General features: G+C 46.1%; 1 long non-coding RNA gene across 1 annotated transcript in view; it reads right to left on the bottom strand.

The window, feature by feature from the left end:
* Nucleotides 1-20,692: 20,692 nt before the first annotated feature.
* LOC121158989 overlaps nucleotides 20,693-27,015 on the bottom strand; it is a 26,197-nt gene continuing 19,874 nt past the window's right edge. Inside the window, exon 3 of the long non-coding RNA XR_005884284.1 lies at nucleotides 20,693-20,816. This is a non-coding gene — a long non-coding RNA (uncharacterized LOC121158989). The remainder of the gene's footprint in view (nucleotides 20,817-27,015) is intronic.

Here is a 27,015-nt window from a genome sequence, read left to right as displayed (position 1 = left end):
AGCAAAAGGCCAGAGCCAGGGCCAGGGACCGAGGCCAGGTTTTCTAAGATGCAACAATGGCATCCTAAATTAAAACTATGCATTTATTTGAAAATAAAAAATTACAGAAAAAAGAGAAAGCTCTTCCATCTACTGACTCAATCCCCAAGTGGTCATAACAGCCACAGCTGGGCCAGGCTGAAATCAGGAACCTGGAACTCCATTTAGATCTCCTATACAGATCGCAAAAGCCTAATTCCTTGGGCCATCTTTCCACTGCTTTTCCAGGCACTTGAGCAGGGAGCTGGACCAGAAATGAAGCATCCAGGATTTGAATTGGTGCTCTGAAGGTTTATCAGTGTCACAGGTAAAAGCCTTAGCTTGCTGCCCCACAGCCCAAGGCCCAGAGAGCCTGTCCTTCTCTTGGCACACCTTTCACATCTACAGAGTTGGCTGTAGAGCAATGGAGGAGCAGCCTATCTCTGGCAAGTTACCAGTGTGGTCCCCATGCCCACAGACACTAGACACCCTCTCCCACTCCTCACTGAACTGATAGCTTGAATGACAAGAGGAGAATGCTATGGACACACCAGCCTGGGAGGGAAGCATACAGTGTCCTTTCACTCAATCATACCTGACAACGCTGGTCTGGGTATACCCTATCAGGCTAGCAAAGGCTTTTTCCCTGGAAAATGCCATCTTCCCATGAGTCTTCATCTGACTTCCCCATTGCAGCTACTACTGTTGTGTGTCATGCATGCTGTGGGACAAGCCAGTGTTGAGATGCAGTTCCCCTTGTCTTGCAGGCTGTGTCAAATCAGGCATGAACAGTTCAGGTGTCAGAATCAAGACACACCTACATCCCTGTGCTTGGGAAGTCAAAGGGTTGACCTTTATAACCCCAGAAAATGGGGTTTGTTTATCAGTTATGTGAAGACCAACAAAATCTGTCATCCCCTGACATGTAGGCAATTGGATCTAAGTCTGGGACCTCTGTGGACCCCCCTCTCTGAAAAGAAACCCCTAGCCAAGGAAACCAGAAGAGGAAGTTAAGGCCACCAGCTTCTCCTCTGAGCACCCTTGGGGATTGCATTTGCCTTTTAAGCTGTGAGTCTCGGTGTGTGCGAAACCCTGGGAGCAGGGAGGGAGGTGCTTGTAGCCAATGCAGGCTCATGAGTCCCACCTGCATAGACACTCCTTCCCAGTGTCTGCTAAAGGACCTGGGCATCTGTACTTTCATCCAGCTGCTGGTCAAGTCTGGTGCAGGTGAGGCAGAACCATGCTTTGAGAAGCACTTGCTAAACTGGCTAAAGGATGAACAAGCAGGCAGAGAACAGGCCCAGTGTCCTGCCAGGGCAGGAGCCAGCCCAAGAGGCTAAACTACCAAAGCTTAAGGTGAGGCAGCCGGGGTATGCCCGACAGGCTAATTCTGCCCATGCAGCACCAGCATCCGTCATGGGCACGGGTTCAAGCCCAGCTGCTCCACTTCCAATCCAGCTGCCTGCTCTTGTGCCTGAGAAAGCAGGAGAAGATAGTCCAAGCCCTTAGGGCCCTGCCACACACATGGGAGACCCAAAAGAAGTTCATGGATCCTGGCTTAAGACTGGTTCAGCTCTGGTTATTGGTAATTGTTTAGGGAGTGAACCACTGGATGGAAGAGCTCTTTCTGTCTTTTCTTCTCTCTCTGTAACTTTGCCTTCCAAATAAAAATAAATAGAAATCTTTAAAAAAAAAAAAAAAAAGATTAGGCAGCAGAAACCACCGGGATCTTGAAGTAGTTACCATGCCGACCCCACCCACAGCCTCTCAATCAGCAAGGCTGCATGAACAGTGTGAAGAACCCCTCCCACCTCTAACCCAACCAGCTGGACACTCAAGCCTTGGCTTCAAATCCTGATTCCACTTCCCACTAACCACCTTCCATGGACAAGGGACTTGATCACTCTGGGCCTCGGTGTTAAACACTTGTCTGTCTTACAGAAGAGACTGGCAAAATACAGTGGAATGATGCACACAAAATTCCAGTTCAGGATCTGGGCAGACGCTGTGTGCCATCTACGTGATCCTTTCCAGTAACCTCTGGTTCAACTAAATGGCTTAAGACTACAACAGCGTTTAGGCTGTCCCTGATAAGAAAGCTGCCTAGCCCTCAACAGCAAAAGCTCCACAGGCGATCAAGCAGAGCAGCTGATGGACTGAGGAGTGAACCAGAGTCAGTGACCTGGCAGGTGAATGGTGCTGGCTGTCAACCGGAGGCTAGGCCAGCACCGTGGATCAACACACACACACACACACAGGCACAGAGGCAGAAGCTTGATAAGGACAAAGGAGAAGCAGGAGAGAGAGAGAATGACAGAAGCAGGGACAGGGAGACATTGACACTCAGCAGCCAAGAGCCAGGCAGAAGCCACATCACCCAAGTGACTCAGAAACCACGGGCGTGACCTCTGCCATTTTCTGTTGTTCCCAGTGAGTCACCAGGTAGGTCTGGCCTGTGTTCAGAAAGGCGGGCGTGGAGGCTGTCTTTCTGAAGGATCAGTACTAAAGTATCTGTGGAAACGCTTTCGAACCACCAGTTCTTCTCACTTGGCTTACGAGCTTCATGCGGATCATGGTAAATCCTTGACTCCTGGAGGTCTCCCTTCTGTGCTCAGTGATGCCTTCACAGCTGGGTCCAGCAGTCCCGAAGCCCTGGTGGTGTACCACTGGGGAGCCACCAGCCCCTTCATCACAAAGCATAGGTGTGAAAAGTGACATCGCTGAGCACTTGTCTGGGCAAGGGCTCTGCAGCGTCCAGAGCAGTGAGAACACTGACCCTGTCTCAGTCTGGGGCAGCCAGACCTAGTCCCCAGGTGCCAGCGGCCTGGGATCCTCAGCCTTGGCACAAAGAGAAGTCAGTAAATCCACTAACAGGAGCCCCACATGCTACATGTCACCTCGAGAGGAGCCAAATCCCTGCCACAGAAGCAAATGCTCCTTTCACGTGTCTTCTGTCTTTTTTCTGCATCTCTGCTAAGGTTTGAATGTCCTTCTGAAACACAAATTTGTGCCCCAAAGTCATGGTATGAAGAGGGTGGAAACAAAGCTGGTGGACGTTGTGTTTGCAGTGGCGTGAAACCACCACCACCTCTGCAAGTCCTGATTTGAGTGCCAGCTGCTCCACTTCAATCTAGCTCCCTGACAGGGCTTCTGGGAAGACGGCAGAGGATGGTTCAGGTGCTTGGGCTCCTGTATCAATGTGGGAAACCTAGGTAGAGCTCCAAGTTCCTGGTTTTTAGCCTGGTCCTATCTGGGTCATTGCAGCCATTTGGGGGGTAAATCGGTAGACGAAAGATTTCTCTCTCTCTCTCTCTCTCTCTCTCTCTCTCCATCACTCTGTGATTCTGTCTTTAAAAAAGAAAAAAAAAATAGTTGGCTGCAGTGGAAAGTGCTGAGCTTGGGCCAGGACAAAGCCAGGAACTAGAAACTTCTAGATCTTCCACGTGGGTATAGAGGCGACAGTACTTGGGCCATCTTCTGCTGCTAACCCAGGTGAATTAGCACAGAGCTGGTTCAGAAGTGGAGCTGCTGGACTCAAATAGGCACCCATATGGGATACCAGCACTGCAAGCAGCAAGTCGGCATGCTATATCGCAGAACCAACCCAGTAACTGCTTTTCAAACAAATACAAAATCTTCAAAAATCAACGAATAGAAAAGGGCACTGCTTAGTTGTGGTATTTAGATCTGACTAGATAGGTTGAGGTCATTAAAATGCAGGTCCCATGATTGAGTCCCAGTGCTTCTGTGGGAGACCCAGGAGACACATCCTCTTTGTCGCTGTGGGATGGCCCTGTGCCAGTTGGGAATCTGCCAGCAAAAAGGCCATCACTAGAGGCCACTCAGTCTTGGACTCTGACCTTTTAGAATCTAGAGCCAAACAAACCTCCCCTCTTGATAGAGCTAGCTGGCTCAGGCAGCAATAAAAAAGTTGAATAAAATCTCTCAGGAGTCCACAGCGTGACAAGTTGACATGAGATAATTCAATCAAGCTGTTAGAATTGGGTTCTCCTCCTCTCCAGCTCTTGGGCTGATAGTAAGGTGCTCTCTGTGTCCATAGTGACCAGTTCATATCCTCACAGCCATCACAGGGGTGCCATCCCAAGTCGGGTCCCTCCAAGAACTCAGGGCTAGGACCCCAGGACAGTGCCTTGCTAACACGGGCTGTGAGTTGGGCGGAGAACACCTAAAGAGGCAGGCTCAGCCCTCAGGCCCCTGCCTGCCTCTCAGATGACCTGGGAGACCCTGGCTGCATCACCACCAGGGGACAGAGGAGGCACCAGGAAAGGAGCTGGGTACCAGGCAGTTGGATTGCTGAGTGATACGTGGGTCAACATGCAATTAAGTCAGAAAATCTAACAGAGGCGGTGAGGGGAAGAGTACTCCCGTGTCCTCTCCTTTAGTAGGCGGTCCTTGGGTCCTTTGGGGACAAAAGATCCCCAGTCCCTTTCTGGGTTTCAAGCCTTGACAGCTCAGCAGGCAGCTGTGAGCCATGGAGATACACAGTGGTCCTCAACCAGGGAGGAGTCTGCTCCCCCTTGGGCATCTGACAAAGTTTAGAGCAACCCTCTGGCTCCAACAGCTCTCATCCTAGGTCCCTACCCTCATGATGGTCCCGAGACATGGCAGATAGGGGTGGTGGGAACTATCTGCTATGACCACACAGTGTGCTACAACTTGAAATGTTTGCAACAAGCAGTTGACATGTTCACTTGTGAAGACAGGCCACTCTGGGCCCGCTACAGCAGTAGGCTCTGCAGAGGGATAAAATGGACAGTCTATAAACATGACATAACACAGAGCTCATGGATAACAATGATGATTTTTTTTTACAAGTCATTTTATTGAGGGAATTTTAAGCTGATACTGAAGTAGAGACTAGCATGAAGAATCACCTGGTATCCATTATCCAAGTTCAGCTACCACCAAGCGCCCTGCCTTTCCTCCTGCGTCTACCTTGTGATAGCCACAGACACATACCGTTTCTTCTGGAGCTTAAAGCAAACATCAGCCGCAACATCCTTCCACCTGTTCATCATCCATGTGTATCTCTAACAAGGACTTTGAAATAAAGCATATAAAGCCATCATTCCACCCAGTGAAACCAACATTCTCACCCAGACAGTCCGGGTTAGATTTTTCCCAATGATCTAGAAAGATAGCTTTATCTTGTTTGGCAGCTGGCCCTCCAGAGGAGTGTCAACACTCATCTTATGAAAACAAAAGGCTTTTCACCTTTGGACTGCTCAGCTGGGGCAGCCCTGCCACTTCCCTCCACCCTGCTGTCACTCCAAGGAGACACAAGAGTCTACAGCACTAGGTCGGAGCGCTGGAGCTCTGCAGGTGAAATGGGAAGGGGTGTGGTCTGACCTCAGTGTTTCCTCATCAGGACAGCAGCATTTTTTTTTAATGGTACATCTCCACAGGGTCAAGCGATCAGAAAGTATACCAGGACAGGATCACCAGCCACAGTCTCTACAGATCGTCAGTGACTGCATTGAGCTATGGGATGCAAGATCTTCCAGCAGGCTTTGCAAGGGGCCTCCCTGAAGAGCTTGGGGTTTGCTAGAGGGAAAGGGAAGAGAAGAGTCAAGCTGGTGATTTCCACGTGCAAAAAAGTCCTCACTTTAAAAAATACTTAGCAGGCTTTGTACATGCAAGATCACCCTTGCGTGGGCCACCCTGCAGGGAGTGGAGGAAGGCACCTAAGGAACAGAGACATTTCCTGCAAACTCAAGCCGCTGGCCAAGCAAAACGCAGCCAGATCAGCCTCCTTCTTGGATGCCTACGCGCTCACACCAGTGCGTGCCAGCTTCAGATTCTAATTGACATGACGCTGTGTGCTAATGATAAGCTTTTTCAAAAAGAAAACTAGCAATTGTGTGTCAACCTGATTGGTTCTGCTGATAAAAGTAGCTGTTAACACCATTAAGAAAAGTCATTTCCGGGACATGTCTGCCTTCCTAGATGTAAAAGGAAAAGCTTCTGCTTACAGATATTTTAGGAGTCCATCTGCATTGTTATAAAGTAAGTTCTCAGCACCAGAGAAATCAATTTTGAAGGCGTGTTATTGGGAATAAAACCACTAATCTCCTCTGAAGAGCAGATTACTCTTGGACACGCTGACTCGCCCCTGGCACATCATCTGCTCACCTGTAATACGAAGTGTTTCTTCATCCTGGCGCTCATAAGGAGGCGTCACGAGACGCCACACTTTCATTCAACACACTCATGGAGTAGCAGGTATTACATGTCAGAAACACAGCCCAAAGTCAGTCATTCAACAAGGCTCCTCCTGCATCGGAAGTTTTTGCTGGTGTACAAAGCAAACACCAAGAGAAACACAAATATCCCAGAAAAATGGATGCTGAGTATTTGAAAAAAAAAAAAAAAAACATGCCACGGAGAGGGTCTGGGTGGCTTTTCCAGAAGGGTTCTTGGCAGTGGCTGAAGGCCGAGAAGCCAGCCTTGCCACCTTCTTGGGAGACAAGCATTTTGTTCTTTTCTAGAAGGGCAAACACCCAGGTCCAAGGACGATGCACGTTTGGTGTGGCAGAGAATAGAAGACACTGGACGCAGTGAAGTGGGCCATCCCACAGGACGGCGAGGGGCGTCCACGCTCATCACGCTCACACTGAGGTCAGCGAGGCCAGAGGGCCCCTCTAGCACTTTTCCTTCTGAGAAATTACAGGGGAAGAGTGCCAACAAGGCCGGCGGGGAGGCTGCTGGGAGCACAGCAGTGGTTTTGAGTGGGATTTGAACCATGCCAGTGGGGAGGGGCTGGCAGGGCTGGGAAAATGTCTTCACTGTGACTCTGCCAGGACTTGCTAGGGCCTCACACCCGAGGCTTGTGCCCAGTGAGGGTGGTGCACGGTGTTGCCCTTGAATGCGATTTTAAAAGGCTCTAGAGGAAGTAGCCCCAAGGTGATAGAAAAGTGAGTCCTGTTGTGGTCTCGTGAGCCTGAGGCCCTGCATGGAAATGCGAAGTGGCAGGAGGACTCAGGTTATGGGGAGTGTCCACAGCTGAGGGTGTTGATGTGAGCATGGAGGGAGCAAAGAAGGTGGGGAACCAGAGCAGAGCGTTTCGATATCCGAGCATTTACAGGGGAGTCCCAGAAGTGGGATGCCAAAGAGAGGTTGGTGATATGGGAATCCAGAGGAGTGGGAACAGCAAGAACCATCCCCAGAAGGAAGTGAGGACCACTGTACCACAGGGCGCTGAAATGCGTGGAGGAGAAAGAACCTGGGACTGGGCAGAGGGAGCGGTCTTCATTGTGGGAGGCCAGTAGCCCCATGGGAGAGGACTCAGTGGGGAAGGAGAAGGAGAGCTGACAGCATGGAAGGGCTGAGATGCAAGTCACAACCAGGCACACAGACAGCAAGGGGGGCAAGGACAGGGCACGGTGCCCCCCGGGAGGAATGCAGAGGGAGCAGGGAAGCCGAGATGGCTAAATGCGAAAGAAGACCCATGTGAAGTCTCTTGGTTACTAGCCGCTCTGCGAGCATGCACTAATATGGACAGTTCCCTTCCCTCAGGAACTCGGGCTCTGAGCGGCTCCACGGCAGTGGCTGTGAGCCTTCCATCAAGTCGCACTTGCCCATGGGAAGGATATCCTCCACTCCGAAGGACCGGCTAACTGCATCTGTGAGAGCCTGAGACTCGCACATTCTCAGTCTACATGGTGCTGATTGCAAAGGTTCCCCGAGCACGGCAGATAACGCGTGGTCATTCCCGTTTATGACCTCAGCTCCAGACAAGCTGAAGTACTCGCAGTTCCCAAAGGCCACATTGTTTCAGGCTGTTGTACCTTGCACCCTCATGCCAACCCCTGCCTGCTTTGGCTCTGCCCTGTGTCTACTCAAGATACACCCTTGGGTGACACTCTTCCCCCGACCCTCCCTTGGGTCTGCACCAGCCTCCACAGGCCTCCTTGCCTTGTTTACCTCTTATGAAATACGCTGTACCCCGAAGATTACAACTACACTAACGTTAGGAAACCGATGTCCATTTAAAGAAGTGTACGCTTGCACATGATGAAAATCGTGCAGAAAGGAATAAACAAGGGATCAGGATCCAACCCTGACCTTGCCCTCAGCAGCAACCTCCGCTGACATTTGTGCCACAGCCTCCAGCTATTTCCATAAGCCTTGAGAGAACTGCCCCGACAGACTCATCCCTCAGGGGCAACGCTGTCTTTGGCTTACAATAGAGACGTTGGCACAGAGCCAGATGTGGTTGTGTAATTAGTGCAGCTGAGCACAAATTGCTGTGAAACAGCAACTTCAAGGACAGGGCAATTCCCTGGTGTCACTTACTGCCATGGCTCGGGTGTGGCTTGTCACCCACAGGTGCCTGTGCTGGCAGCTGGGCCCCACTGTCATGGCATTAGGACATGGTAAGCCTTTCAGAGACCTGTGCCATGGCGTGCCAGGTGAAGCCATGGCCTGTAATGTGAGCATCGCTTTGGGTGGAGTCCGAGCTGCTTCACTTCAGATCCAGCTCCCTGCTAACTTAAGTCTGGGAAAGCAGTGGAAGATGGCCGAAGCCTGAGCCCCTGAACCCTCACGGGAGAAGCCCCTGTCTCCTGGTTTTGGACCAGTTGCAGCCACTTGGGGAGTGAACCAGGGAGTGAGTGTGTGTGTGTGTGTACCTTTCAAGTAAATAAGCCAATCTTTTTGAAAAAGAAAGAAAAAGCATAAGAGACAGGACCTACTGGGAGTTGTTAGGTAATGGGTACACTAATCTCTAAAGAGCTTTCTTTAAAGATTTCTTTTCATTGGAGAGGCAGAGCAGATTTACAGAGTGGAGGGAGAGAGAGAAAGAAAGTTTATTCCCCAAATGACTGCAACAGCCGGAGCTGAGCTGATCCAAAGCCAGGAGCCAGGAGCTTCTCCTGGGCGTGTACAGGGTCTCCAGGTCATCCTCCACTGCTTTCTCAGGTTGTAAGCAGAAAGCTGGATGGGAATTGGAGCAGCCGGGACATGAGCCGGCACCTGTAGAAGGACGTTGTGACCCTAGAAGGTCAATGAGCACAGGATTACAATTGATAGGATACTATTTGTATGAGAACAACCGAATGGATAGCATTTGAATGAGAACACTTGGTGGGGTATACAAAACAAGAAAGTTCCAAACAAAGGTATAGAAACAGTTGATGGGTTCTGTAGATAAGCTCAGTACCTCCTCCCTTATCCTATATGACCCTCAGTCTATGAAGTCTGATGCAACTAATAAACCTTGGCCATTGATCACCATTCCGTAATCCGAGTTGTTGGGACAGCGAACAGGCACTCCTATAGGAGCCTGGTGCTGCTGGCAGAAGATGAGCCAAGTGAGTCATTGTGCCAACCCCAAGGCCTTTTTTCCTTTTTAGGTTTTTATTTATGTATGCATTACATTAACATATCTCGTTTCTGCGCAGTAGGACCCCAAACTTCCTACTCCAGTCTAGCTATGATCTGTTATCTGTGCATCAGCATCTCCCCCATCCCTAATCCCTCTCCCACGCTCATCATTAGCATATGCGCACACTCTACACAAGGTCACCTCCTCCACTGACTTGACACATGACGCTTGGCTTACGTCACCCAGCAGGACGACCTTGAGTTCCATGCCCACGGCTGCAGATGGTAACATTTCATCTCTTGGTGACTGAGTAATATTCCATCGTACATAGGTGCCACAATTTTTTTTAAGCATTTCTTTTTATTAGTTTTTAATTTTTTATTTATTTGAAAGGCAGTTACAGAGAGAAGACACAGAATCTTGCATCTGCTGGCTTACTCCCCAGCAGCCAGAGGAGGGGCCAGACTGAAGCCAGGAGCCAAGAGCGTATTCCAGGTCTGCCATGTGGGTGCCAAAGCCCAAGCACTTGCTCCATCTTCTGCTGCTTTCCCAGACACGTTAGCAGGGAGCTGGATGGGAAGTGCAGCAGCCAGTCCTGGAACCAGCACCCATACGGGATGCTGGCAACACAGGCGAAGGCTGTCAGCTACTAGGTACTACATTTTATTTGTCCGTTCATTAGTGGGGTGAGTGCCAATTGTTAGGGGTTCAGCCGGTGATAGCCAGCACTCTTGATAGTGGGCAAATGGAATGTGGCTTTGTCCCCTACCCTCTGTCCTGAAAGTGGAGCCTAATTGCAATGGAATGTTAATTCCCTCCTCAGCCACTCCCCACCTAGAGGCTCCTGCCCACCTGTGACTCACCTATCATTTGAGAGGGGATGGAATGGCATTGTTGTGTAACCACTCCCTAACAAGCCCCATTAAAGGCTTATGAAAGCAGGGGCTCGCTCTCTTGATCTGGCCATGTGCTTCCGTTTGCTCTGACCTTGCCAGGACAGGTAATCCCCTGAACATGGTCCCTGTGTACTGCTTAGATGGGACAATGGATGCAGCAACGTTGTTTCTGATGTGTGTGCTGTCAGGAGTTCCAGGAGAGGCAAGGCCTAGCAGTGATGGAAAGTGGACAGAGAAGCCAGGGAAAGGTGAATGTCTGCAGCTTTGTAAGTGTGTCCAGGTTATTCGTTGCATGTCTCTTAGGATAACTTGTATTGTTGGGGAAGCTGAGACATAGGTCTTTAGGCTAACAGATGGACTTGAGGGTAATGACCATTTGCTCCTCTTGGGGCTATGTTTGGTTGGATTATGATTGGTTGGTTATGTTTGGTTGGATTATTATGGTTGTGTTGCCACATGGACTTGTGATTTGCTATTTCTAGAATGCTCTATTATCACCAAACTTGGTTAGTAAAGACTCCTTAATAAACCTTAGACATGTCTGGTGTGATCTCTCTCGTACCCTGTAACACCAACCACTCTTACACACATGGATTTCCTTGGTTACGTCCTCAGAAGCAGGAGGGCTGGTCCTACGTTTTCCACAGTGACACCAACACCTGCCATCACCTTTGTCCTTTTGACCAAAGCTCATCTTACTGTGGTGAGGCAACATCTTATGATGAGGAGTGACGTGGAGCATTTTCCCACGTAACTCACCGGCTATTGGCTTTTTCTCCTGTTGAGTTGTTTGCGTCTTTTGTATATTCTGCATGTTAACATCGGTAACACAGACGTGTGGCTTGAGGATGCTGTCACATAACTTGATTTGCATTTTTGAGCCCTCCTTTCCTTCCTGGGACGAATCTTTCTTCGTTGTCTTTTCACTGAGCGTCTAGATTCAACTTGCTAGTATCTTCCTGGATACATTTGCACTTGCATTCATCAAGGATTTGGCTTGTAATTTTCTTTCCTTGTCTGATTTTGATATCAAGATCAAGCTGGGTTTACAGGATAAAATTACCAAGAATGTTTTTCTAGATTTTTTTTTTAATAATTTAGGGAGAATTAGTGTTAATTCTTCCTTAAAATTCGGTAGCCTAGAGCAGTAAAGCTATCCAGTTCAGCGTCTTGCTTCAGCAGTGGATTTGTGTGTGAGATTCTAACTCATTACCACTTGTTTAAATACTGTTATTGCATCATGGCTCAGTCTTGGGAAGCTGTACATGCACAGCAACGTTCCCATTTCTGCTAAGCTATCCGAATTACTGCTGTATAATTATTCACAATATTACCCAGCAACCCTTTATATTCCTGTGGTGCCAGTCATAAGGCTTTTCATTTATCTCTGATTCTACGGTTTGAATTGTATCCTTTTTTCTTGGTTGGAGTTTCATGATTTCTTTTCAAATTTTGGACTTGATCTATTCCTGTTTTTTTACTTCCTTAAGACACAGTGATACGCGGCTCATGTGAGATGTTTGTGTTCACTCAAGGCAGGCATTACTGCTGTAAACTTCCCTCTGTGACCATACGCACCCCACCGTGAAGTGTCCCTGCTTTCATTCATTTCGAGGAATTTTTCAATATTCTTCTTGGTGTCTTTCTTTTTCTACTGAGTGTTCAAGAGGGAGTTGCCCGAGGTTGATGTGACACCGCGGGTAAAGCTGCTGCTTGTAACACGGGCCTCTTACGGTACCAGTTAGTGGCCCTGCCATTTCCCTTCAATGCCAGCTCTCTGATAACGCATCTGGGAAAGCGGCAGAAGACGGCTCAAGTGGTTGAGCCCCTGCACCCCACGTGGGAGACTTGGATCACGCTCCTGGCTCTTGGCTTCAGCTCGGCCCAACCCTGGCCTTTGTGGACATTTGGGGAATGAACCAGCCAACGGAAAATCTGTCTTTTCCTGTCTCTCTGTAACTCCGCCTTTCAAATAAATAAGTAAATCCTTTTTTGTAAATAGTGACCGGTTTCATTTCCATGCATTTGTGTGGTTTTTCAAGCTTATCCTTTCTTTAAATTTTATTCAAGATTTGTCCATTTTCCATCTAGATGATCTATCCTTTTCTGAAAGTGACATCTGAAGGCCCCTACTATTGTTGTATCGGAGTCTGTCTCTCCTGTTTAATCTATTACATTTACTTTATGAGTTTTGATTCATCCAGAAGTATAATTTCTTCCTACTTAATTCAACAGTTTATTATAGAATAAAATTCCTATTTTCTTTCTATTGCTTTAAATTTAAAATCTACTTTGTGCCATACAAGTTTTGCTACACCAGCTTTCTCTTGGGCTATATTTGCACGGAATATCCTCTTTCATCTTTTGATGTGCAGTCAGTATGTGTCCTCAGAGGTGAATTGAGTTTTTGGCAACCAGCGTAGAGTTGGGTCCTGTTGTTTGGTTTGGTTTGCTTTTGCTTTTTTTTTTTTTTTTTTTTTTTTCATCCATTTCATCACTATGTGCCTTCTAATTTAAGGTCAGAACTTACTATTGCCATTTTGATATTTGTTTGATACTTGTGGTTCCTTGGGCTCTTTCTTTATCTCTCACTATCCTCCTTCATGGTGAAGTGATTTTTCTCCAGAGTTGTTTCCTGCTTAGTATTTTTTTGTTCTGTAAGTCTGTGATAATTTCTCACCTGGTAATCATCATTAGGCTTACAAAAATGTTCTTTTGGCTAGGATATGGTACCTTGAAACAATAATGTTGATTATTAAAACAGGAGAAGAAGCAAAACTCAAAGAACACAGAGACCTTTGTAAGGAACCCTGTATGTATTCTTGCCCCAATTTTTGATTTTTGATAATCCGTTTGAGGGCTTCCCGCATTACCCCTCTCAGCATTTTACCGTGGTGATTACAACGCGTGTGGTCTCCACAGTGAACCCACATGTGATTTACACACCCTGATTACAATGCCAGGGTATTCTGAATCTGCTTGGGCAGTTTGTCTTACCCGGAGCGTTTTCTACCTTCATGCTTGTCCATCTCCTCTTCCTTTTGGAAGAATCGTATTAGCGTTTCCTGTAACACAGCTGTGGAGGTGACAAACTCAGCTTCTGTTCCCTTGGGGATGTCTTTGCTCCCCAGACACGTGTTCCTGGCTTCGCTGCTGTCGAGGTGTGAGCCACTTCTTGCTGAGAGCTGGTTCTTGCTGAGGATCCTGCGGGTAAGCAGAGTGCAAGCCTCCAGGTACTGGAGAAGCCCTCCACATTTTTAACCTTGGATTAGACTGGTTCAGGTTGACTCTGACTGGCGACCTTTGATCTTTGAATATCAGTAGCTGTGTCTGGCTCTAGGTTTAGGGAGTCTTCTGTCATTAGCTCTTTGAATATATTTTTCACGCTTTGAGGGCATTCTCAGCGATTCAGATATTTGCTGTTTTCATACTATTCCCTGTTTCCTATAAAGCCGTCTTTTTTCTGATTTATTCGCAAATACCTTGTTTCAAAACTCACTTTTTCTTCTGTTTGATCTTTTATTACATTTTACGTTTCACTTAACGTATTTTTCCAGTTGAAGAATTTTAGCTTGATCTTTAGTTAATTGTGTCCATCTCTTTTCTGGTTGGTCCAGGCATTTTATTCAAAGATTTTCCTATTTTTATTTGAAAGGCAGTTTTACAGAGAAAAGGAGATACAGAAAGATCCCCCATCCATTCATTCACTCAGCAAATGGTAACCATGCCCAGAAACAAACCAAAGCCAAGAGCCAGGAACTCCGTCCAGGTCTCCCACGTGCGTGCAGGGTCCCAGTGACTTGGGTCATCCTCCATTGCTTTCCCAGGCCACAAGCAGGGAACTGGATGGGAAATGAAGCAACCGAGACACAAACCAGCACCCACATGTGATGGCAATGCTACGAAGAATTAGCCTGTTACACCACTGAGTCAGGCCCTGCAGCACTCTATTATGCCCATTATACAGATCTCTCTTCTTTCCTGAAAGTGATATATTCAGCATCGTTTGTGAACTGAAGTATTAGTTTTAGTAACCTGGCTTCATTCATGACTGTCCCAGAGATTCCAAGCAGTCTGCTCATTTTTATTTCAGGACTGAAGTTCTTCCCCGCTCTCCAGCTGGTGTGTTACATGAACCGAGGAAGTGCCTTAAAAAGCATATGTATTCATACAAGCGTCTTCCTAGCCCTGTGGTCAGACTCCTTGTCCTGTGTCATCAGTGTCCTGATGTCAGATCACACCCACAGTTCTCATTCCACCCAGACCAGGGCAGCCTGGGGGCAGGAGAAAGACTAACCTTGCTGAGCTGAACTCGCACACCCTGATTCTGCACCTGTGAGCAGCTGGCGACACAGGCTGGGATCTAAGACCACTCAGCCAGGACTCTGAAACTGTTCCAGAGGCTCCTGGGAGACAGGGACCACCGGGGTCTGCTCAGTTCTAGGTTTTCTCAGCCTGGCATGGGGTCCCCCTCCCAGCAAGCAGTTCTTTCTTCCCAAGATAGCTGGGGCTACAGCAGAGGCAGCCCCCAGGCTACTCAGTCAGCTGTGTGTGTCACAGATGAATCTAACACCACCAAGGCCCATTCAATATTGGGGTACACACTAAACTTGAAGATGATACACACCAGTCACCAGGGTCAGATCTCTGGCTGACCCTGGGGCAAGTTCAGTCATTTTTTTCTACAAGTGTTGGCCTTGGGATGGAAAGCCCCACCCTGGGCTTTACTAAGACAAAATCCTGTGTTCCCTTGCTCTCTGCCCCAGGTTGAAAGAGGAGGGAGAAGGGCAGTCCTGTATGCACATAAAGGCACCAGGTTCATCACAGCATAACCACAGGTCCATGTTAGGGAAAAGGGTGGCAGATGTGACTGGCTATATGCTCCAAATAGCCACTGCACAGGTAAGGCATGGAGACCAACTGGAGCAAGGGACTCCCCATCTGATTGAACTTTTCTGCAGGAGGCCCTGGTCCTGGAATTCAGCCTGCTCTCCTAGCTCCTGGGAAAAGCAGCAGAGGACAGCCCGTGTGCTTGGGCTCCTACCGTGCACACAGGAGATCCAGGGGAGATCCTGGCTCCTGCCTTCAGTTTGGTCGGACATTGCAGTCATCTGGGGAATGAGCCAATAAATAAAACATTGTGTCTCTCTCTCTTGATAGGTAGGTAGGTAGGTAGATAGATAATAGATAAATCTCTTAAAAATACAAACTAAATAAATCTCTCAGAAAAAAAAAAAACAAAAAGACTGAAAGTACTAATCTAAGAAAGGCAAATTTAAAGATAACCTTTTGTCCACAAAAGCTTCAAAAGCATGCTGGTCAGTGCTGTTGACAAAAGTTACTTTAAAACAAATATTCTCCACAATTGGTACAATTATAAATGAGAACACTTCTATGGGAGCACTAGGCAAGAACAAGAGCACTTCCAAGCTTGAGAAAATTCCTCCAAGGTCCACTGGGTGACAGAGTCCATGTGAGAGCATCCACTTGAAGAGACACTTGCTGCCACAGTTTGGCCAGGAGCGTTGTCCAATCTGTTCGTGGTACTCAGTGTCCTCTGCAGGCCCAAATGAGCTGGCTGTCATGTCTGCTTTATGTATCTTGACATGCTGTCCACTGCACATGCGCCAGAAATTGAGGAGGCCTAGTTTCAATATGCGCATTCCAAGGTTGGAATACAAATCATCTGGTTCAACCTTGGAGCAGGGAAACCAACAGTGTCTGGGGGAACTGTCAAGGCCGCTCAAGCAAAACCCTCGGAACAGACTTCTCCGCATCAGGGTTTCTAAGATCACATCAAGTGGACATGCATGCCCCGAGTTGCTGATGCGGCTTGGCAGCTGGGAGCAGCACCTCCCCCCACGTTACCCACCCCCCAGAGTAGAAAAAGGCTGAAAGCAAGACTGGAAGCATTTGTCCCCCCCACTACCCCTGCCCCCGTACCTCAACCCTTCCACTCTATTCAGTGGTCCTCAAGGGCTTGAATTCTCACCAACTATGTAAACAGCATCAAAAATTTTCTTTTCTTTTTTTTTTTAAAGAGTACTTCCAAAATGTTAGGAAAAACAAAATTCAAAGATAATTTTTTTTTTGGTACTAAAACATGTTGATGCCCATGCAGAGCTTTTTTCATAACACATTTATTCCATGCACTTTTCAAAGAACCCTCGTAAGCACAGATTTCGAAATTGTTTTGCATCAAGTCAAACTTATCTTTGAATTCCATTCTCCACGAACTTTCTGAAGTACCTTCATTCTTCAAAATGCGCATGCTAGTTCACCTACCATTTCCCAAACCAGCAATTTATCGCACAGAAGCACATAAAGCCGCATAAGAGATAGTAATTGTGGCAATTCATGGTGATGGGTCATTTCTGTCCCTGTGTGCTTTCCCAAATGCTCTGAACTGCACATAAAGGCAGACTTTCAAAATCAACCTTCATTTCTTCCCAGAGACAAAGTAAAGCAATGGAGTGGTTTAGAGGGAAAGAGAAGAAAGAAGAAGAGACCTATCAGGGCCAAGGTGTCCTGAAAACATTTTAGAAATGGGAAAACAAAGAAGGAAAAGTAATTGACTTAGCAAGCCTGAAACAACCACAGAAAACTTCAGACTCGGCCTGACTCGCATCGTAGACGATCCAGCAGCTGGCAGCACCAAGGCAGTTCCTTTGGAAGTGGACAAAAGAGCTGAGAACGGAAGGTTTGGACAAGAGTCTGTGAAACCATCTCCAAGATTTCTCCTTCCCTACTCCACAGGAGTAGAAGCCTGAGGATTTTTCTCCCCCGGGGAAGTAATACTGATTGTGTCTGGGCTACGGAACAGCAGATTGAAGTGAAGGGAGCAGACCAAGCCGGAGCATGCGCCCTGAGTATCCGCGCCTCACCTTCGTCCCATCCTGCAGAGAGCTGGCAGCCAGAATCACGCACTCCCCAAGAGAAGGAGCTGGAGATCGTACCAGCTCAAGAGAACACAAAACAACCAGGCCCAACTACTTTGTGATTCATCTCAGAGTCCGAGGACCTCTCTGTCACCCCCTCCCTCTCCAACCCACGCCCGGGGAGGGATTCAGACAGATTTTCAGCACCATTCTTAAGCTACCAGCAGAGTGGCAAGGATCCCCAGACAACAGAGGCAAGCATTTACCTTCCTCTTGGATTCTAAGCTGCATATTGTTTGCATCTCTGAACATCTCTGAAATGCAGAATCATTTTACAAATCAACATTGTCACATTGTTTTCAATCAAGAAGCAGCCATGGTACAGGTGTGTAAAACAATGTCATGGACGTCTTCTCCCAAGATCAAGAGAAGACCAGCATCAACAGCACTTACAGTCAATAAAAGCAGACAATATTAAAGTCAGAGATCAATCCAAACCAGGAAAAGCAAATAAAAAGTGAAAAATAAAAAAAAAAAACCCTTTCTCAGGACCAACGCAGTGGCAGAGTAAGCCAATCCTCCATCTGTAGTGCCAGCATCCCATATGGATGCCAATTTGAGTCCTGGTTCTTCAGTTCCAGTCCAGCATCCTGCCTATGGCCTGGGAAAGCAGTGAAGGATGGCCCAAGGCCTTGAGTCCCTGCATCCCAGGTGGGAAACTAGGTGAAAACTCCTGGCTACCCGTTTCCTGCCAGATCAGCTCTGACCATTTTGGCAATTTAGGAAGCAAATCAGCAGATGGAAGATTCTCTCTCAGACTCTTACTTTTAAATAAAATATAAATAAATCTTGAAAAGAAAAATAAAAAATTTCCCAGGCATTGTTGACATAGCCTTAGAAAGATGATATGAGATGAACCCAGCACAGTAGTCTAGCAGCTAAAGTCCTCGCACCAGGATCCCATATGTGTATCAGTTCTAATTCCAGCAACCTCGCTTCCCATCCAGCTCCCTGCCTGTGGCCTGGGAAAGCAGTCAAGGATGGCTCAAGGCCTTGGTACCCTGCACCAGTGTGGGAGACCCAGAGGAGGTTCCTGGCTTCTGGCTTCTGGCTTTGGATTGGCTCAGCTCCAGCCGTTGAGAACACTTGGGGACTGAATCATTGGATGGAAGATCTTTCTGTCTCTCCTCCTCTCTGTGTATTTGACTTTCCAATAAACATAAATAAATAAATAAGAAAAAAATTAAAGACAATATAAGAAAAATGATATGAGACAACGTTTTTTAAAGATTTATTTATTTTTATTGCAAAGTCATGTACAGAAAGGAAGATCTTTTGTCCAATGATTCACTCCCCAAGTGACTGCAATGGCTGGTGCTGTGCCAGGAACCAGAAACTTCTTCCAGGTCCCCTACATGGCTGCAGGATGCCAAGGCTTTGGGCCATTCTCAACTGCTTTCCCAGGCTGCAAGCAAAGAGCTGGATGGAAAGCGGAGCTACTGGGATTAAAACCAGGGCCCATATGGGATTGGATCCTGGTGCATTCAAAGTGAGGACTTTAGCCTCTAGGCCATTGTGCTGGGCCCCAGACATTTTTTAGAAGTATTTGTTGTATTAGAAAGGCAGATTTGTAGACAGAAGAAAGATTTTTCCATCTGCTCGTTCACTCCCCAAACAGCTGCAGTGGCTGGAGCAGAGCTAACACAAACCCAAGAACCAGGAGCTTTTTCCCCGATTTCTTATACAGGTGCAGGATCCCAAGACTTTGAGCCATTCTCCATTGCTTTCCCAGGCCACAAGCTGGCAGGTGAATGGAAAGTAGAGCAGCCAGAACATGAACTGGAGCCCATATGGGATCCTGGCACACACAAGGTGAAAATATAGCCACTGAACCGTTGCACTGGGTCCACAGCATATATATATATATTCAAATCCATTAAATGAAAGCATTCAAATAATTCTTAGAATAAATTAGGTTAGAATAGATTGTATTGAAAAATTTTCCCAGAGAAAAAAGCAACAATGTATAAAGGAATTGTTAGGAATATAGAGAGGAAAAACATCAGAAAATGTCCAGGAATTTACAAGAAAGAAAACAAGCCATCAGAAAAAGCAATGAATGAGAAGCCTGCCGGAATTGAAAGATGTATGATGTTAGGTTAAAAGTAATCTGCCCAGTCCCAGAGGAGGAACTAAAACAAAGCATTGCACTGTGACCCGGAAGAGTAGGGACAGAGAAAAGATCCCACAACTGTCAAAGGAAAGAAAGAAGACAACCGTGTGTTTTATGTTACACAATGCAATGGAATGAAGTCTTCACGGTTCTGAGTAAAAGGTCTTGAAACTAGAATTTCATACTCGGTCAAACTATCCATTAAGTCAGAGGATAAAATAAAGGGAAATGAAGCAATAATGAGCAGTGCAGTCCTGATGGCAAGGCAGAACCAAGGATGGCAGACGGGGCAGGAGCCAAGAGCAGCCAGGGCAGTGGGGGACAGGGCTGAGGACGGAGAAGAGACGCCATCAAGACAATGGAATTGAACCTACTGAGGATATGCCTGTCTGGAAGAGGAGGCATAAACTGACTACAAGTAGTTTTAAAACTAGCAAATTAAACAAAAGACTCCGTGGAAGTCAAAATCAATGTGTAACAGAAAATAATCGTATCCTGAAAGACTCAGAGTCCGTAGTCCTGATGCGTTGACGAAAATTAGAATTCGGATTTGCTGGGAAAAAGGAAAAGAAAAACTGTGTTTGGTGACCAGATGAGTAAAACAGGAAAAGATCCTTATGTTTTAGCAGGCACTTTGTATCCAGACTTCTTAACAAATCATTTTTAAATGCACATGATGACAAGGTTACATATTTTACAAATATTGAACTCTAATTTTTTTTTTAAATCAGGTGAAATTTGCAAACAATTTAATCTGGAAAGTGGAACAGGTAATAGTTAACGTTTTATAGAGTCTCCGGCTGCCCGACTTCCTCCAGCTCCTTCCTCATGCTCCTGGAAAGGCAGCAGAAGATGTGCAAGTGCGTGCGTGCCTGCCACGCACATGGGAGACGCAGACGGAGTCGCTGGCTCCTGGCTTCATCCTGGTGGGAGACGCAGACGGAGTCCCTGGCTCCTGGCTTCATCCTGGCCCAGCCCAGGACCATTGCAGCCACTTAAGTGAAATAGAAGATGAAAGATTTCTTCCACCTTTCCCACTTGCTCTCACTCCTCTCTCTCTCAATTCTGCTTTTCAAATAAATCTTGTTAGAAGAACCATAGCTAACATTGACTAGTTCAGTAATCTGCCCATGATTCCAGACCGGACTTGGAAAACATGTTGGAGACTGCCAACTGCATCTCTTGCAGAAGTAGGTGGTCCATGTTCCTGGCCTCATCCTTACCAAGTAGAGGAAGCTCCTAGCAAGCTTGCTGACCTCTTGCTGGTCACAGCGTCCGAGGGAGACTCTACCTTGGAAACAATACACAGGAGGGTAGGTGCCCCACGGCCAGCTTCGGCAGAGTTTTCTATTTCTTGCTGGAAGTAGATTCCACTCTGACACAGATACATACCTTCTTCATACAGGTATGCAATGCGTGGAGGCCGTGACAGAGCGTGCTGCTACTCCCATTAAACTGGTGAGAAGACTGTTTCCCAGAAATGTCAGCTACCCCAGAGCGCTCAGCTGTAAACGGTGAGATGAGACGCAAACGTATCTGCGCTTGCTTTCCTACGTGTGCTTCCGCTCTTTAGAAACCCAGTGACTCACAAATGAAAATTGCATCACTGACCCTTGGGAAACAAGGTCAAGGCCCCAAGAAGTTACGACTTTACACTGTCACAGAGATCTAAAGACAACAAACATTGGCATACACAGAGCAAAGGATGTCGGAATCCCACCTGCCCTGCGCGCTTCCGCCAGCATCCCGCGGTGGACGGCCTTGGGTTCATCTCCAGCTCTGACCCCAGATTCCACTTTCCTGTTCATGCGGACCCTGGGAAGAAGTCATAAAGCTCAGGTTAGCAGGATTCCTGCCACCCGCTTGGGAGCCCTGAGTGAATTCCAGATCTGACATCAGACTGGCACAGCCCCGGTTGTGGTGGACACCTGGGCTGCAAACCAGCAGATATGGATCCCAGCTCTCTCTCTCTCTCTACCTTCCATAAAGAAGAAGACCACTGTTGCTTGCACAGCCACTGTCTGTGTTCCCACTACACTTGGTGCTTTTTACTTGGTAAATTTCTTATCTGGTGCAGTATTAAGCCTTGTAACTGTAACATCGATTTTAAATGTTATCTCAAAAACTAAAAATAATAGCAGGGAGGAGGGTGGAGGAGGGGTGAAGGAGAAAGGGAATATCATTAGGTTCTTAGAATTGTACCTACAAATCACACGGAGTCAAAGACTACATTTTTAAAGATTTTTTTTTTTTTAGAAAGGAAAAGAACAAATATTAATGGGATTTATCTCATTAAATTTATGCTGAGATCTGGATTGAGATAGACAGTTTTGGCTAAAATTCACAACAGCATTCATGAATCAGAAAGAAAAAAAGATCATTTAAAATTAGAAAGAAAATGAATGTTCTTAACCTGATAAAAGGTATTTTTAAAATACCAAGAGCAAAAACAACTGCTCTTAGTTTGGAAAGTATTGAAACATACTCTTAAAAAAATGGCATAATGGAAAAGTCACATGTTTCTCCAATCATCCCAGCATCATGTTGGAATCCTAACATGTTCCCCCAGGCAAAGATAAGGAAAATATATACCTGCGGAAAAGAAGTAAAGTGGCATTGTTTTCAGATATTATGCTCTGCATAGAAAAACTTCTGATTATCAAGAAATTAGTAGGATTAGTACAAAAAGTTACTGACTTTCCTAGACATAAAACCAATATATGCATTCCTGTATACCATCTCCAAAAAAGAAAGGTTAGGAAGTTCAATTTCTTAAAATTTACTGGGGCTTGCTTAAGCGATGCCAGAGTCCCACATGCGTACCAGTTTGAGTTCTGGCTGCTCCAATTCCAACCCAGTTCTCTGCTGATGAGTTGAGGAAGCATCAGTGATGGCTCAAGTGCTTGACTTCCTGCTGTCACGTGGGAAATCCAGAAGTAGCTCTAGGTTCCTGACTTTAGCCCGGCCCAACCCTAGCTTCTTACAGCCATTTGGGGAATAAACCATTAGACGGAAGATCTTCCTCTCTCAGACTCTTTCACTCAACTTTCAAACAAATACATTTATGTAACTTACAGCAGCAACCACAAAATAAGGTACCAAAGAATAAATCTACTAAAATACATGTGAAATCATTTGGGAGAAAGTAATAATACTTGGGTGAAAGATACAAAATATAAGTAACAAAATTTTCTGCATGAACGGACACCATTTTTGGCATGCCAGTTCAAGTCCCAGTTGCTGCTCTTCCTATCCTACTGATGCACTGAGGAAAGAAGCAAGGCTGTCTCAAGCACTTGGCCCACCACGCTGTGGGAGATTTGGATGCAGTTTTAGGCCCCTGGCATTGGTCTGAGCCAGCCTTGGGTCTCAGAGCCATCTGAGGGATTGAATCAGCACATAGTTCTCTCTCTCTCTCTCTCATTCTCTCTCTCTCTCTCTCAGTGCCTTTCTGCCCTTCAAGTAGATCAAATACATCTTTAGAAAAAGGCTATTGAGTAGGTAGAGAGTCTGAAAGAAAAAGAGGGCAGAGTGCAAAGGAAATCGGGAGGGCCAATGCATACAGGAAGATATACTCCATCTCATTAATCACAAAATGACAAATTAATAAAATAGCTTCTCAAAAATAACAGCCCAACAAGCCTTGGCAAGGATGTAGAACCACAAATATCCTTATGAGCTTCTGGCCAGGAACATAAATTGGACCAACCACATTAGAGAAAAGTGTGGCATGATTTCATGGGGCAGACGCTGTGAGCAAGTTTGCTCTGCTTTGATCCCCACCTCCTTCTGAAATCCTGCCCTGTGTTTCCAAAGGCAGCAAACTAAACTTGGATTTCCAAGACACCCTTATGCCTAGCGTTCCAGCTGGAATAAAGGGTTGGCCCCAACCCCTGCTGAATTAGGTAAGGAGAGAGGCAGGGCTTGGGGGTCTTGGTTTGGCTGTGGGGAACTGTAATGGTGGCTTCCTCATTTTAAAGCGTGGTTCCAGAACACAGCCTTGGTTCTGCAGCCAGCATGTCTCACAGTGGCTTCCTGATTTAGCTGGAGTGGCTTCCTAATTGTACCTAAAGCAGCGTGGCTTTGGAACCAGAACCATACAGACAGCATTCCAATGCAAAACACAGCTTCCTGTTGAAGAGAGAAGTGGTAGCTTTCCCGGTGGCCCAGTACCTTGGTGTGGCTCTGGGACTCATTCCTAGAAGTTCAGTCCAAAGTTCTTCTCGTCAAGCTTCCCAACAGCTCTGTGAACCAGCCACAAGCTAGGGAAGATTCCATTTCAAGTTAACCAACTAGGATGTATCCTGTTACGTGTAACGACCTTGCTAGATAGCCCAGCCCAGCTGCACCAGACACTCCATAGTCCAAGCAGCTTCTTGTACTAGGTACAGATCCTGAAGAAGCTCGTAGTGTACCAGGATTTTTTTTTTTCATTTTATTTGTTTTTTTTATTGATTACATTGCATCATGTGACACAGTTTTATAGGCACTAGGATTCCCCCCACCCCTCCCCAAACCGTCCCCCCCATGGTGGATTCCTCCACCTTGTTGCATTACCACAGTTCAAATTCAGTTGAGATTCTTTCATTGTAAGCATCTACCAAGCATAGAGTCCAGCATCGTATTGTCCAGATAAGTTCAACGGTTTCTTGGGGAGACCATCTCTGGTCTGAAGGTAGAGCCGGCAGAATATCATCCCAATCAACTAAAAGCCCCAACATTACATCAGTAACAATTTGTAACATTATGGAATTAGTTGACATAGTATTGACTAACCAATATGTTAAAAGAGAGGAAAAAAAATGCAAGTTCTGAACCACATCCTGAGACTTCTACATTGATATTTCAATTATTAGTTGATATACAACTGGGTTCTATACACCTTAAAATGGCTATAGATTACTATTCAGCTGCCTCATGTCTGTTTTAATTTTACTATTTAGCAGTTTATAGCGTTGAAGCATGATTTTGCTGAACCTGGCTGTTTTTGGGTAGTCTAGACTGGCTTATAATTCTAACAAGACATACGTCAACAATTTAGGTGAACAGTTTTAGGAGGGGTGTGCAGAGAAATCTTCAATAAGCTAGTGAGGAGTAATTAATCTTTGTGCTCCGCCCAGTGAGTTATAAGTGCATCCCCGCTGACCATTTCCTGTCTGATTCCAAGCCTTCCTTGTTGTTCTCTGTCTATCTGTTCTAGATTTTTGTTTTTGTTTGTTTGTTTTGAGGGGTTTCTGGAGCGATCCTGATGGTCATTATGAGAGGGTGGGGACCCAAAGTCAGAACCAGGCAAGGACCAGAGAAAGCTCCTCTCCCTAGTCCCAAAGGAAGTTTACTGTTTTTCTGTTTCTGCGGACCGCTCAGGGCTCCTGGTTTTCGTTCCGATGACCTTGGATCCTGCAAGGCAGGATTTGGGTTTCTTCCATCCCGTGTGAGTAGCAGGATATTTTTACAGCATTGTTTGTAGTAACCAGAAAAGCTGGAAACAAATCCAAGCCTATCAGGGGTAGAATGGGAGCTGGCTCCATGATGTAACAGACTAATCCTCCATCTGTAGTACTAGCATCTCATATGGTCACTGGTTCGTGTTCCAGCTGCTCCACTTCCAATCCAGCTCCTTGCCAATGGCCTGGGAAAGCAATGAAGAGGATAGCCTAAGTCCTTAAGCCCCTGCATCAGAGACCTGAATGAAACTCCTGGCTCCCAGACTTGGATCAGACCAACTCTGGCCGCTATGGCATTTGAGAAGTGAACCAGCAGATGGAAGGTGTGTGTGTGTGTGTACACATGTGCAGGTACGTGTGAGTGTCTTCTCTCTGTAACTCTGCCTTTCAAATAAAAATAAATAAATATTTTTAAAAGAGTAGAATGGATAAATAAATGCAGTATCATCAAAATAATGCTTCATTGGTATGAAAACGACCGAGTTAAACCTGTACATGTCAGTGTGAATAAATTAAAACTAATGACTAGCAAAACAACTCGTAACAGCGGAACTGTTATAATATTAACACTAAGATCATTAGAGACATACACATAGATACATGGTGAAACTGTAAAGGAAACACAACAAGAAATCAACACAGAATCCAGGAAAATATCTTTGTTAGGAAGACATGGGGGGTGTTATCACAGTAGTATGCTACTCCAAGCTGGAATTTCTATTTTATACTTTCCCCTACTCTGCAGCTAATTTATTTGAGCATTCTACAGGTTAAAGAAACATGAAGAATGAGGAGGTAAAAAAAGAACTAGGAAGATGCGAACACAACCAACCCCACAAATTCCACTTCTGTCCTAAAGATGCAAAGCACCAGGGAGGACGTCATGGTATTGAGGGTGAGGCCACCACTTGGGATAACCACATCCAGTTATCAGAGTGCTGGATACTCTGCACTTCGGACTCAACCTCCTGGTAACACACTGGGAGGCAGAAAATGATGGGCCACCTAGTTGGGTTTCTGCCCGCCCACGTAGGAGACCCTAATGGAGTTCCTGGTTCATTTGGCTTTTGCAGGCGTTTGGGAAGTGACGCCAGAGCTAGAAGCACTCTCTCTCTCTCTTCCCCTTACAAATATTCCCTCCCCCAACTTAGCCACTTTAAAAAAATTAAAGAAACAGCACAAAGTGAATTTGCCAGGAAGAAGGTTATCATCGCTGCATTTGTTGAAATCACAAAAGGCTAGAAATCAATCAGCCGTCTATAAGTTAAGAACAATGGAATATCCAACACAGTGAAGGACATTGTGCCAGGCATCAGGGAGTTCTATCTGTAGATATCTGTAGATACCATCGCAGTCTTTGCTATGCGCTCAGTGAGAAACTCAGGGTGGACATCGGAATAGCTGTCTTGTATTGCAAGAGAGGAAACTGGGTTATTAATGCAATATATAATATTTATACACCCATATAATGACCTTTATCTGCAAAATTAAACATTAAATGCATGAACCAGAAGCTCAACAAAGCAATTCCCCCAGGAAGAGGCAGAACTGAAGGAAAGAGATTGTGAACAAACTCCCTCTAAGTAGATATTTTCCCACAGTTCAAAGTAAATAGCTTTCCACACTCAAATAATAAGCCTAAATCCTAAAGGAAAAAGCACAAAGCAAACCATGGAATTGAAAAATAAGCTAACATAACCTAAACTAGCTGTCTCGGAAGCAACGGCACAACAGAGAGGATTAGAAAGCTGACACGTTCCACGCGTGTGGCAGTGTGCCTCCATGCAGGAATCTCCTGTTTGACTCAGCAGTTCCACTGCTGCTAGAAATATGTGTGTGTTCATTTGAAAATCTGTGCAGGTGACATAAGAAAAAGCAACTGATTGATCATGGCAATATTGCCAGGAATCCAAACAGCAGCAGGAAGAAAAAAGGAAATACAGGTTCAAAACCAAAGTGGTCAAATTCCCTCAGTGCTAATCTGAAGGTCAAGAAAAATGCAATGTTAAACTCTTCAATTTGAAAATGACATTACAAACTCATTCTCTTCTAAATATATGTATTTCTTCCTTCTGCCCAATGGGAGGGCTGAAGTTTGGCCACCAAGTAAACCCAGTAGTCATGAGTGCCACAAAACACAGCTTTGGGAACTAAATACCATTTTTCCAATGATAGTAACTGCAGCACCGTAAGGAGAAAAGGCTCATCCCGACTTGAGCCAAGGAACATAGAAGATGATTCCCACACACTGTGACGAAAG

This window comes from Ochotona curzoniae, unplaced genomic scaffold, assembly GCF_017591425.1.
Source record: "Ochotona curzoniae isolate NIBS_2020 unplaced genomic scaffold, NIBS_Ocur_1.0 contig_4064, whole genome shotgun sequence".
In the NCBI taxonomy this organism is placed as follows: Eukaryota; Metazoa; Chordata; class Mammalia; order Lagomorpha; family Ochotonidae; genus Ochotona; species Ochotona curzoniae.
Note: the sequence above shows the minus strand (reverse complement) of the source record. Positions and strands in the feature narration are given on the sequence as shown.